Source organism: Mus caroli, chromosome 11, assembly GCF_900094665.2.
Source record: "Mus caroli chromosome 11, CAROLI_EIJ_v1.1, whole genome shotgun sequence".
Taxonomy (NCBI): domain Eukaryota; kingdom Metazoa; phylum Chordata; class Mammalia; order Rodentia; family Muridae; genus Mus; species Mus caroli.
Genome location: NC_034580.1, coordinates 71,559,675 through 71,573,859, shown reverse-complemented (window position 1 = coordinate 71,573,859; position 14,185 = coordinate 71,559,675).

The following is a 14,185-nucleotide window of genomic DNA, read 5'->3' as shown; positions in this document are numbered from 1 at the left end:
AGAGAAACCCTGTCTCGAAAAACAAAAAAACAAAAAACAAAAAACAAAAAAACAAACAACAACAACAACAAAAAGAGCACTGACTGCTTTTCCAGAGTTCAATTCCCAATAATCACATGGTGGCTCACAACCATCTGTAATGTGATCTGATGCCCTCTTCTGGTGTCTCTGAAGACAGTGACAGTGAACTCATATACATAAAATAGATAAAGAATTCTTTAAGCAACAACAACAACAAAAAGAGTAATGTATCAAGACCTGTTTCTTTGTTCAGCTTCCTCTGGGGACCTGAATGTCCCCTGGGGCACCTGGATGTCCCCTGGGGCACCTGGATGTCCCCTGGGGCACCTGGATGTCCCCTGGACTTGGGGTCTAAAAGGGCTTGTCAGTGCCCAGCACTGTCACCAGCAATGACTCATCTGGAACTGGGCTTCATGCTGTACGCAGGCCTCCTGACACACAACTGTCTGAGCATTGTGTTCTGCATCCTTAGCTGTATCCATCTGGGTGATGCTGTCTATATAACTCACTGTGGTTGTCTACAGACTCAGCGCAAGATGCAGCCGTTAGCACTATAGGTTTCCTGTCATAGAAGATGCGAACACACATGTTGGTGCATGCCTTTAATCACAGCACTCGGGTAGTAGACAGAGGCAAGGCAGATCTCTATGAGTCCAAGGATAACTTGGTTTACAACACAGTGAGTTCCAGGCAAGCCTTGGGCTGTACAATGAGGCCCTGTCAGAAGAAGAGGAGGAGGGGGAAGAGGAAGAAGAGGAAGAGGAAAAGGAGAAAACTTTAATTTCTTCTCTTAACAAGTAAGGTGGGGGGCTCACATGCCGCTAAGTAATGCATTCTCAATTTTTGTTTATTTTTAACTTTTTATTTATTTAATATCTGCTGTGCACACCTACCTGTGTGTGCACATAGAGGCCAGAAGGAGGCATCAGTGTCCCCTCCATCACTCTCCCCTATTCTTTTGAGTCAGGATCTCTCCCTGAACCTATCTCTGTTTCTCCACTCCGCTGAAAGCCAGCAACGCTGAGATCCCTTGAGGAGACCCCATTTCCTGGGGCTACAGGGATGCTCTGGATGCCCAGCACGTGGTGTGGCCGCTGAAATCCACTCTGGTCTGCATTATTTCACAGCAAGACTGCTGAGCCACGTCTCTGGCTTCTGTCTGGCTTTTTGAAATAGGGACTCATGCAGCCCAGGGAAGGTTGGCCTCTAGCCTTCTTGCTGCCTCAACTTGTTGTAGTGCTGAGGTTACAGACATGAGCCACCATGTGTGGAGACCCAGACTGGGACTAAGCAAGCACTCTACCAACAGAGCTATGTCCCTGGCACGGTTTGGGTTTTGTTTTGTTTTTCCCTTTGCTCTGTGAGAGACACTGTAACTGTAACTCAGAGCTAGAGACCCTCACTCCACCCTGATGGCAGGAACACAGGAGCTGTTTATCTGTTTATGATTACTGTATTTCTCATCTGTTGACACTTTTAATATTAGCCACTTTGTTGTTCTTCTTTTTGTTTTGGAGACAGGGTCTCACTATGTAACTCTGGCTGCCCTGGGAACTCACTGTGTAGTCCAGGCTGGCCTTGAACTCACAAAAATTCATCTGCCTCTGCCTCCGGAGTGCTGGGATTAAAGGTGTGTGCCACCACACCCAGCGACTACATTCTTATAAAGTTGATAATATAACTTTATTATATTAGTTATATTAGGGCAATGGTGGTGCACGCCTTTAATCCCAGCACTTGGCAGGCAGAGGCAGGCGGATTTCTAAGTTTGAGGACAGCCTGGTCTACAGAGTGAGTTCCAGGGCAACCAGGGATATACAGAGAAACCCTGTCTCGAAAAACCAAAACCAAAAAAAAAGTTGATACTATTACAGTGCCTGTTTTACAAATAGGGGAACAGACCTGAGTTATGAGGTGGCTTCTTCTTTATGGACACAGTTAGTCAGTGTAAGCAATGATATCTGATCCTGGGCTCTCTATGGTTCTGAGTCGCTGTACTTTCCTATTTCCCTGGACACCACACATGCTACAGTTAGGACAGGGTTGGTTCTTTGGGGATGTTCCTGGTTAGCTCTGCATCTGCTGGTCCTGATGCAGTCACCCAGATGGGAAGGTGAGTAACTGAGCAACCCTCTCACTCTTAAGCAATGAACTCTTTTTTAAAGAGACTTACTATTATTGTTATTTTATTTATTTTTTTTTTTCTTGAGACAGGGTTTCTCTACATAGCCCTGGCTGTCCTAGAACTCTCTACAGGTTAGCCTCAAAGTCAGAGATCTGCCTGTCTTTGCCTCCCCAGTGCTGCTAGGATTAAAGACACTGGCCACCATACCTGGTTCTTTTTATTATTTTAATTATGTGTATTCTTCTCTCTCTCTCTCTCTCTCTCTCTCTCTCTCTCTCTCTCTCTCTTTCTGTATGTATGTATGTGTTTGAGTTACAGGCAGTTGTGAGCATCCCAACATGGGTGCTGGGAACTGAACTCTGGCTCTGGTTGGTCAGAACACTCTATGTAGATCAGGCTGGCTTCCAATTCATAGAGATCCATTTCCCGCTGCCTGCCTCTCAAGTCCTGAGAGTAAAGGCATGTGTCACTATACTATGTCCAACTAAAAATAAATCTTTAAAAAATATATTACTTTCTCCATCACCCTTTCTTAAAGATAAGATTTTATTATGCAGCACAGGACGGCCTTAAACTCAAAATCCTCCTGCCTCACTTCCCAAGCAGCTGGGATTATAGGCACACACCATTGTTGCTGATGTAACACACCACTCTTAAAATGTGGGTGTCACCCGAAGCATCTCACGGACGTGAGGCAGAGGGAGGCAGATCTCTGTGAGCTGGAGGCCAGCCTGGTCTACATAGAGAGTTCAGGCTAGCCAGAGCTACACAGTGAGTAGTCTCAAATCAAAATAAAGATTTATTTGTTATTAGTTTATGTGTATAAATGTTTTTCCTGGATATTTGTAGCTACGTGTGAGCTCAGAACCTGCTGAGGCCAGAAGGCTGTGTCAGATCCCCTGAAAGGGGAGTTACAGATGATGGTGATCCACCATTTCTAACTGGTGGAACTGGGAATTGAACCCAAGTCCTCTGAAAAAGCAGCCAGTGCTTTTAACTGCTGAACCAACTATCCAGCCCAAGGTAATGTGTTTATTTGAATGTGCACTGAGCACACAGCATTCGCATAGTCAGACAGCAAATGTGCCCTTGTTTGTTACACTTGTACATGACGACTCTGCAAGATACTCAGTAAATAAAAGTGTCGCTATATAGCCAGTAGACAAATGCATAGGTGATTCATGAGTGGAAAACAAAAACACACCTCACAGATGCCTGAATTCTGGGAAGAGCTGGATTCTGCTTAAACCAGACACTTGCCTAGAATGCAGACATACCTTCCAGACTCTCTAATTAACAAGGAAATACTAAATCAAACTTCACAGGGCGTGGCTTTCCCCCTGGCAGTTCACTTCAGAGTGGGATCTCACCTCCATGGTGCACAGACAAAGCTCAGAATGACAGAGTGGGAGCACAGTCCTGGGCCAGGGCAACATGTACTAGATAAGGGCACATTTCAGGTTCCTGCTGGGTGAGTAGCCGTGTTGGCATGGCTGAGAACAAGAGCTCCCCTCTGAGCAGAGAAAAGTGAGATCTCTGCGATTAAGTGGAAATTCTGCCATCCTGAACACTAATTGGAAAATCCACCAGACATTCATAATATGCAAACTATCTATTTTCTAGTTTGGTCTACTGAGCCAAATCAGCAGAAAGAAACACCTCTAATCTCCCTGACTGTCGCCTCTAAAATCCGTGTCCCATTAAAAAATACCCAGGCTCTTTTAAGAATGGGAGATGTTTGGTCTGGACAGAAAATATACAAGATAAGCTGGGAACGCCTTGCCAAACCAGAAAGCCATCATCAAAGCTTCTGAAGATGCAAAGGTGACACACAGGACCTTGAAAGCCAGTTTATAGAGCCCTCACTAGCCAAAGATGGGACAATATGAATTCACATCATGAAAAAAATCACAAATATATTTTAGTGCAACCAATTTAAGCTTATTCCTTTACAAATAAATGAGATTCAGACTATGGTTATTTTATTTGGTTTTGATAATTACTGTGGGGTAATCCCTAATCTACTCTCCTAACTGCTGGCCTGGCTACCTCCCCCTGGGATGTACCCAGGTACTGTGAGGGTCCATGATTCTTCGAAGGATGATACTCCGGACTCAAATAGTATGCAAATGCAAAGAGTGTTTTATTCTGCAGAAGTCCAGCACGCTGGGGTCTCCCATTACCAGAGCAGAGAGGCACCCAAGTGAGATGCAGGCCTGAGTCAAAGCACCTTAGGGAACTCCAGGGCAGGTGACCTCTATGTTAATCTGCTGGGCCCATCTCTAAGGACACTGGGGTGTGGGGGCTGGGATGTTGCTGGAGAGGTCTGGACCTGTTACTGAGGAAGTAGCTGAGGAAGTCTGGAAACTGCTGCTGACCCAGCCAGTGTCCTTGCCTCAGGCCAGGTGGAGAGGAGGCTTCTGAGGCCTGGACTTGCCTGGAATTGCCTAGTTCTTGGAAACAGACTTAGGCCTAGTCTCCTTAACTGCCAATTTGAAGCCTGTCATAGAGTCAGCCCAGAGTTCTCAGTACTTGCTGCTGCTTCTGGTCATGGGCTCACCACCTACCTTTAATCCCTCCAGTAATTGGCTGTAGCCAATGTTATTTAACCAATAGTTTGAAATCAATGAACAAGGTTTGCCCAACAAAAGGTTGAGAAGTCACTCATAGGCCTAGACTCTTCAGGTATAGAGTTCAGTATTATAATACATAGCAACAGACCAAACTTCAACATCCATTCATTTATTTATTTATTTATTTACTTATTTATTTATTTAAAGACTTACTCTGTGTAGCCCTGTATGTCCTGGAACTCACTTTGTAGACCAGGCTGGCTCATTCATCTGCCTGTCTGTGGTGGAACTAAAGGCGTGTGCCACCACTCTGGCTTGAATTTATTTATATTTATTTATTTATTTATTTAAAAGATTTTATTTATTATTATATAAGTACACTGTAGCTGTCTTCAGACACACCAGAAGAGGATGTCATATCTCACTACGGATGGTTGTGAGCACCATGTGGTTGCTGGGATTTGAACTCATGACCTTCAGAAGAGCAGTCAGTACTCTTACCCGCTGAGCCATCTCACCAGCCCTTGAATTTATTTTTTAAAGTTTTCTTTATTTCTATTTTATATGTATAAGGAGGTGTTGGGAGACAGAGACAGGGGCATCCCTGAAGCTCATTGGCTAGCCAACCTAGCACAAGTAATACATGTTCTTTACCATGAAACCATTCTCCAGCCTTGGAACTCATTGTTTAGAGCAGAAGGGCTGGCTCTGAACCTGCAGTAGTCCTCCTCCTTCTGCCCTTTGACTGCTGGGGATTATAGCTCTATACCACTGTGCTCTGATCTTTCAATCTGCTTTAAAACAAAACAAAACCAACCAACCAAACACACAAAACCCAGGGTCTTATGTAGCTCTAGTTGCCTTCGACTTCTGCTTCTCCTGCCTGGACCCCCTGAGAGCAGAATTACAGACATGTGCTACCATGCTTGGTTTATGAGGACTGAGGACTGAACCCAGGATCCTGTGTGTGTTAGGCAAGTGCTCTACCAAGCTACATCCCCTCCCACTTATGGGTGAACTTTCCTACAACAAACATTATCTTCAGTTAAAACCATCCGGTACTGGTAAAGCTTTGGGGAATTAGTCTCTCTCATAATCCTTTCTAGGTGAGTGTTGCTGGGAATTGAACCGAGATCCTTGCCCATGCTTGCTAGCAAGCACTATGCCACTGACCTATAGCCTCAATCCTCGTTCACGTTTTAGATTGAAATTTAGGAGGGTCTTGTAAACCTCTCGGCAGGATAGGATATTTTAATTTAAAAAACAGGTTTTTACTTTGCTTTATGTGTATAAACGGGGGGGGGGGTGTTGCATGTGAGTGCAATGTCCACAGAGGCCTAAGGGGGTATCGGATCCTCTGAGCTAGAGTATGGTAGTCTGGGTTCCCTAATGTGGATGCAAGAACCTCAGGTATGGGAGCTGGAGAGATGGCTCAGCGGTTAAGAGCACTGACTGCTCTTCTGAAGGTCCTGAGTTCAAATCCCAGCAACCACATGGTGGCTCACAGCCATCCGTAATGAGATCTGTCACCCTCTTCTGGTGTGTCTGAAGACAGCTATTGTGTACTCATATAAATAAATAAATAAATCTTAAAAAAAAAAAAAAGAACCTCAGGTACTCTGCAAGAGCGGTGCACACTCTTAAGTGATGTGCCATCTCTCCAGCCTCCTGGAGATAGGGGTATTTTAAAGAGAAACACTTGCACTATCAGACTATTGAAACAGTGGAACCCCCGGAGTACATCACCCCAGGAAGCCCATACTGGAGGAAGAGAAAGGCTGAATTCCTGTGCCCACTAGGAGAAAAACTTGTCTTCCAGGATGGGATTTCACTCAGTTCTGACAACCTGTCAGCTTGCAAGACACCCTGGAACCAGGACAATGACAGGTCAGTGGTGGGCAGGACCACCCTGTGACCTGGGCTGCTTAGTTTTGCTTGCCTCTTGTCCTTTATTTAAGTCTAAATCTCTTGTCGATGCCTTGAAGGGACCTTGAGGGTCACTGGATTCCTGTTCCTTTTCCTAATGTGGCCACTTTGAATAGACCTTTGCCTGCAGCTTGCTAGTGCTGTCTCTTTAATAGGCATACTGGCGCAGGCTGCTGAACTTAGTGCATTTGACCCTAACTGTCTCGATAAGGTGCCAGGTAGATCTTGAACTCTCTCTGTAGCCCAAGCAGAGTATAAGCATGGGCTCGTCCTGCCTTAGCCCCAGAGTAGCTGAACTACGAGCCCAAATTCCCTGTTGATGAGAGTACAGATTGGTCTAGCTTTGGGGGAGGGACACAATTTATCACTGTCCAAATGCCACAGTACATATTCTTTGACACAGGAAATCTTTTTTGGGGCATGGAACCTAAAATTATATGATACTCCTGACAACATTCTTTTTGTAATAAGAAATCAACAACAACTCCATTGTCTATGAACAGTGGAGATTGCAGTCAATCTCTGTAGGGATAAGCAAAGACCTGTAGTGCCTGCCGATGAGTGACAGTAAATAAAGCAAGGTCCATCCACACCACAGGATTCCCATAGAGGACTCTCCCCGCCTATGTGACATAGTGAGAAATAAATAGAAATAAATATTTTCTATCCTTCGGTATGACATAGAATCCCTAGGAAGAATTCACTGAACTTCGTACGTTAGTGAGATGACTCCTAGCTGGTCAGCTTCTGGATCGGGTCTGGTGGCCAGAAAAACCAAGCAGGAGATGAGGGCTTTAGAAATGTCAGGACTCTCAACCCCAACCAGCCATGGCTACCTCACGCAGTTTTCATGAAAATCCCCACAGAAGTCCAGAGAGTTCCTGGGTTGTTAAACACATGTAAGAGGGTGACATTTCCAGTTCCATGGGGACAGAAGGTATGGTACTCACAGACCATGTCCTAGGATCCTCTTTATCTAGTGTTTATACTTTTTCAAATGTAGTGTAATTGAGACTACCCTGTTTTTTCTGTGAGCTATTCTAGTGAATTATCAAACCAGAGGAAGAGGGTTGTGTGGAGAGGGATGTGTGGGGAGGGCTGTGTGAGGAAGGCTGTGTGAGGAGGACTGTGGAGAGGGCTGTGTGGGGAGGGCTGTGTGGGGAGGGCTGTAGGAGGAGGGCCTTACCCTGCTGGGCAGAACTGTGAAGGTAATGAGGACACACCATTTGCAGCTCTTTTCTGGTATCAAGGCAATGACAGAGACTGGTGCTGAGGCTGGGAATGGATATCTGTGACCCCAGGCTGAGGTGGAAAGATTGAGTTTCAGGCTCATTTGGAGGAGGAGGGAAAGAAGGCAGAAAAGGCGGGAAGAGGGACTGAAGAAGGAAAGGTGTGGGGGAAAGGAATGTGGCGGTGTGAAGGAGAAAGGGGGGAAGGGGAAGGAATGGAGCAGAGAGAGAGAGAGAGAGAGAGAGAGAGAGAGAGAGAGAGAGAGAGAGGCAAAGGTCTGGATATAGCGTATGTGTGTATATGGTTTGTTTGTTTGTTTGTTGAGAGACAGGGTTTCTCTGTGTAGCCCTGGCTGTCCTGGAACTCACTCTGTAGACCAGGTTGGCCTCGAACTCAGAGATCTACCTGCCTCTGCCTCCCGAGTGCTGAGATTAAAGGCGTGCACCACCATGCCTGGCTTTGTTTTGTTTTGTTTTGTTTTGTTTTGTTTGTTTGTTTTTAATAATATGGGTATAGTGACATCCGGTTTTAATTCCAGCACTCTGGAGGTTGAGGCAAGAACACGTGTGCTGCCTGCCGCGCGTGTGACATCCGATCAGAGGACGACATTGGGGATGCAGTCTTCTCCGTCTACCGTGGGTTCTCAGGACTGAGTGTCCTGATTATGATGGTGTTCCCTTATGTCTCTGTCTTTCTCTTCTTTGCTTTTTCTGTTTTATTTATTTATTTTTTGTTTGTTTGTTTTTTGAGACAGGGTTTCTCCATGTATCCTTGGCTGTCCTGTAGACCAGACTAGCCTCAGACTCAGCGATCCCTCATTTATCTTAAGGAAATTATAAGTAAGGTGGTATTTTAGGGCGCACTGTTTAGAGTTAGGAACCTGAAGGGAGTGTTAACACAAAACCCTCAAGGTTTCAGACATCCCGGCACTGAGTAAGCACCGCTCATTTGTTGTTTCTAACATCCCTGTCTGACGTGTCTTCAGGAAAACAGCACTCTCTCTGTAGGCAATTTAGGCATTGGTAGTTGTGTTGATGTTTGACTCTCAGTTGGAAAGGAAAGCTAGGCCCCAGGAAGGGGTCTCTTTCTTCTCATGCCTCCTTACTTTATTATTTTTTTGACCTTTCTATCTAATCTCATCAATAGCTCTCAGATCTTCTCATCTGTGTCTGGACAAGCCTCACCTAGAGAACCAAAGCCAAATGGAGGCTCTTTGTCTGGGTCTTCAGCAGAGATTCAGGGCTCAGCCCAGCTAAGCTCTTCCTTCCGCATTTTCATTCTGTTCCTCTTTCCAGACCTTCACTGATAACCATGGCTGAAACAAGGCCAAAAGCAGTTCAGCAACATGATGTACTAACCAGAACCCCGGAGCTCTTGTCTCTAGCTGCATATGTATCGAAAGATGGCCTAGTCGGCCATCACTGGAAAGAGAGGCCCATTGGACTTGCAAACTTTATATGCCCCAATATAGGGGAATGCCAGGGCCAAAAGAATGGGAATGGGTGGGTAGGGAAGTGGGAGGCGCTATGGGGGACTTTTGGGATAGCATTGGAAATGTAATTGAGGAAAATATGTAATAAAAATATTAAAAATTTTAAAAAAGTAAGCTAATTATACAACAGTAACACAAAAAAATAAATAAATAAAATTAGCGTATAGAATATTAGATATCATCATGGTACTGTTAAACAAAATGGGCTTAGTAAAAAAAAAAAAAAAAAAAGCAGTTCAGACTGATGTGTGAATGACTGATAACTGCAGTTCGTGTCCTCACAGGCTAGTTGTCTGAGGGTTACCAATAGAGCCTCTCACTCTGTTCACTGATGTGGGAGTTTAAGACTGAGACAGGCAGAGACGGCTCAGTGGGTAAAAGCCCTTGCAGGGAAACCGGATAAGCTGACTTGGATCCTCAGGACCCACATGGTGGGAGAAGAGAAACAACTCCAGCATCTACACACACACACACACACACACAAACACACACGACTGTAATTTAAAAAACTATGGTGTGAGATCCAAAGACTCCAAATGAGTACAAATAATTCATTCATTTACTCCTTCATTCAGACACGAATGAGAGATCTTGTTCATATCTTGTAGGGGCCTGGGTGGGGTGCATTCGGAGGAATAAGAGGTGTTAGCTGGCCATAGGCATCTGATCCTTCACTCTCTGTAGGCTTGAGACTTGAGGGCCTGAGGTTTGGGGAGCTGTGGACTTGAAGAACCAGAGAATCAATACAATATGCTATTAGGACCAAGGTGAGTCCCTCTTTAGAGTATCATGACTAACTAGATCTGGGAAAGAAGAGGTTCTAGAGAGAATGTTATGGGGTGTTTAGGTGTCTTAGTCACTGTTCTATTGCTGTGAAGAGACACTATGGCTAAGGCAACTCACAAAAGAGAGCATTTAATTGGGGGCTTGAGTACAGTTACAGGGGTTAGTCTAGTATCATGGCAGTGAAGCACGGCTGCAGGCATGGGGATGAGAAGGAGATGCGAGCTTTACATTCTGGTTTGTAGACAACAGGCAGAGCTAGAGTGAGAGAGATAGAGAGACAGAGAGACAGAAACAGAGACAGGTAGATAGATAGATAGATAGATAGATAGATAGATAGATAGATATGTACACACACACACACACAGAGAGAGAGAGAGGAGAGAGAGAGAGAGAGAGAGAGAGAGAGAGAGAGAGAGAGAGAGAGAACGGGCCTCAAAGCCCATCTACCAACATGCTTCCTCCAAGGCCACACCTACTCCAACACAGCCACACCTCCTAATCCTTCTAATCCTTTTTAACTAGTTCTACACCCTGCTGACTAGCATTCACATACACGAGTCTATGGGGGTCATTCTCATTTAAATCATGACAATGGGTTTTTCAAAGGGATCTCATTAGATATAGATCAGCATGGTGAAGGATGCAGGAGGAGGATGTCACCAGGAAGAAGCTCGGGAAAGGACAGTGATGTGCATTACTGTGGATAGCAGAGAGAGCATGGGGACACGGAACATGTCTTAGTGAGGAGAGTAAAGCAGAAAGCAATGGTCTTGTCTAGCTACTTTCATTTCGTTACTGTGTTCCTCTGTATAAGACCGAGATTATTCACCGTTCCTTTCAAACATCAGAAGGCAGAGGATCTCTGTGAGTTCAAAGACAGCCTGGTCTACAGAGTGAGTTTCAGACAGGACAGGCCTACATAGTGGGATTCAGTCTCAAACAGAAGAAAATACCCCCCCCCCCGCACACCCCAAAGCCTCGCACCACAACACACACACAGAGTGTGGTGGAGGTTCACATTTGCGGTGAGGAGACCATGGGGGCTGGCCACAATAGCTGCAGCAAAGACTCCCAGATAGAGCAAGAGGAGGTGACCTGGGACATAAAAAACATCTGCTATGGAGAAGCATTCAGGTTGAAGTTTGAATAGGTGCAGCAAGCAGAAGAAATTCAGGAAATGACAGTCGCCCGAAAACAAGCTGGCTTTAGAGCACAGGCAGGAAAGGATCTGGTCCGCCAGGTTAGAATGAACTCTCTTTTGCCTGGCCCTAGGGCCTCCCAGATGCTAGCACATCTTCCCTCGGAGAACGGATGGAAGTGACAAATGGATCTGGACTTCCATACCGCAAAGCTGCTGCATTTCAAAAGCCAGCAGACTAGCTAGCTATGTGACCTCTAACCTCTGTGACCTCCCCGCCCTGCCCCCCCCATCTCTGAGACAGCAACAATAACTCCTCCCTTATAGATTTGTTGTGAGGAATTAGATAAGATCAAAGCTGTGTGTCAACTAGAAATGTGGACCTAATAAATGTTAGCCACCCTGCTCCTGTTCCCATGATAACCAGAAGCCAGGTAACAAAACAGAACTACTCACCAACTAGAGACATCGGAGGCTGCTCCTAGGATCTGTTTACGGAAGATGTATGCTGCAATTCCCAGCTATATGGGCCCTAGTAGGAAAAATTAGAGGTTTCAGTTACAACTTCTTTGAGCCAAAAGGAAATCATAGCACTGCTTTAATTAAAGGACAGAGTTGAAAGTGTCCTCCCTGGAAGTTCAGGCATTCAGAAATTGATGTTTATGGTAACTTACAGTTTTTCTCTTTCCTTGTCCGTTTCAGCATACACACTGCAAGATCTCTGGATCAATATGCTATTGACTGGGGTCATCCATCACAACTAGAGTCTTAACAGAGGCTGTGATGCCTATAGATTCTGGTGGAAAGTCTCTGACCTGGCGGCTTGTAGGGATGGGGAGGGCCTCAACCTTCCCAGTAGACAAACAAGGTAGTGCTGTCCGCTGAGGCTTTGGGATATGGAGCTAAGGTGAGAAAGAGCGTGGCAGAGTAAAGAACTAGGTGAAGTATTTCAAAATCATCCCAACAAGGGGCTTGAAATCAGTGTATCTTAAAAGATAATCAGGCCTTTAATCCCAGCAATCAGGAAGAAGAGGCAGGCAGATCTCTGAGTTTGAGACCAGCCTGGTCTACAGAGCGAGTTCCAGGACAGCTGGTGCTGTTAGACAGAGAAACCCTGCTTCAAATAAAGCCAGAACAAGATCTTCAGTCCTCTGTAGTAGTCTCACATGAAGACAAATGCCATGACAATCTATGCTAATCACTTGCTAAATCAGAAAAAAGAAAAGAAAAGAAAAGAAAAAAGAAAGCAGACGGAAGAGGGGACAGGAGTAAAACCAGAAAACACAGACGTTGACAAGGAAGAAAATTCCAGAGTTGTAAGCCTCTGGGGAAATCACATTTGGCCCAGTTCTGAAGGATGCAAAAAATTAGTCAAGCAGGAACAGAAAAGTGTGTGTGTGTGTGTGTGTGTGTGTGTGTGTGTGTTTGTGTGTGTGTGTGTCTGTGTATGTATTCTGGCCGACCAGTCCTTTATTCACTTTCCCCCTTTCAACAATGATCAGCCATCTCTATGTCATGCTAAGCAAGAAGGAACACAAAGTGGAAGAGAAACCTCTGCCCTTGTGTGTTTATTCAGAGGTGTGCTAATTGTAATGGGTGTAGGAAGCCAAAGGCAGCCCCGTGCAGGATCCAGTGGGAATGCAAGCATACTGCGGAAGAGCTGGAGAAAGCTTCACAGAGTTGGACATCTTCAGCTTCAGAGAGTTGTCTGGGGGGAGGGGATTCAAGTGGAAAAACACACATAAAATAACTTTTATTGGTGTAGGGGGAGACTGGCTTTTGTTTTTTAGGAAACTTTGGGGACAAGGTGTTGCAATTGAGTTTTTTTTTTTTTTTGGTTTTTCGGAGACAGGGTTTCTCTGTGTAGCCCTAGCTGTCTTGGAACTCACTCTGTAGACCAGGCTGGCCTCAAACTCAGAAATTCATCTGCCTCTGCCTTCCAAGTGCTGGGATTAAAGGCGTGTGACACTGCCCGGAGTAATTGAGTTTTTAAGGCTAGATAAGGTACAGGAGGTGGAGACTAAACCTAGCAGGCTCCTTATGGCATGCAAGGAGTCTGGACTCCACCCTGTGGGGGACAGGAACCACTGAAGGAATGTGAACATAAGCATTGACTCCATCTTGTTTGTGGTGAGCCAGCTGGGAGATAGTTCCCTCGATTAAGTATTAGCCTCCAAAGCACGAGGAACTTGAGTTCAGACCCCAGTACTCATTTAAAATTGGGCATAAGCACAGGGGAGAACAAAATAGGCAGATCTTGGGGAGCTTTCTGGCCAACATGTCAAACAGCAGAAATTGGGAGCCCCAGGTTCAGTGAGCTGCCTTGTCTCTTTTATGGTGGAGGTGGAAAGTCATAGAAGGAAGACAGCAGACCTCCAGCCTCTACAAAAGCAGGCACTGGTCATATACTATGCTTATAGCTGTATATGCAGACATGCGCGCGCGGGCGCACACACACACACACACACACACACACACACACACACAGAGGCACACACGCACGACAAAGTATGTTTCTTAGAACCTGCAAGTATGAATTGGAGAGGATTGAAAGGGGGAGCTGGGCGGCCTATGTCTGTGGTCCGGGAGACAGGAGAGTGGCAGCAGGTTGAAAATAAGTTTTTCCTGCTTTTAGCTCCAGTTCCCAAAGTGAGAGGTGAAAGGAATACTTCCAGTTCCGGAGTCACTTTGCCTCTGAATATGATCATTTTCCTCATCTTTGAAATGAAGAAACCTATGAATCACCGATAAGGTCTCTGTTCTCCAGCAAGCACGAGACAGAGTGTATCAGGGCATCTCTGCAGGCTGTAAACTTCACCGGAGAAGATGACGCTGGAGTCCCCACGTGGCCCACTCGTGCCTTTCCCCCAGCTCCTGTTTTTGTTCCCCACCTT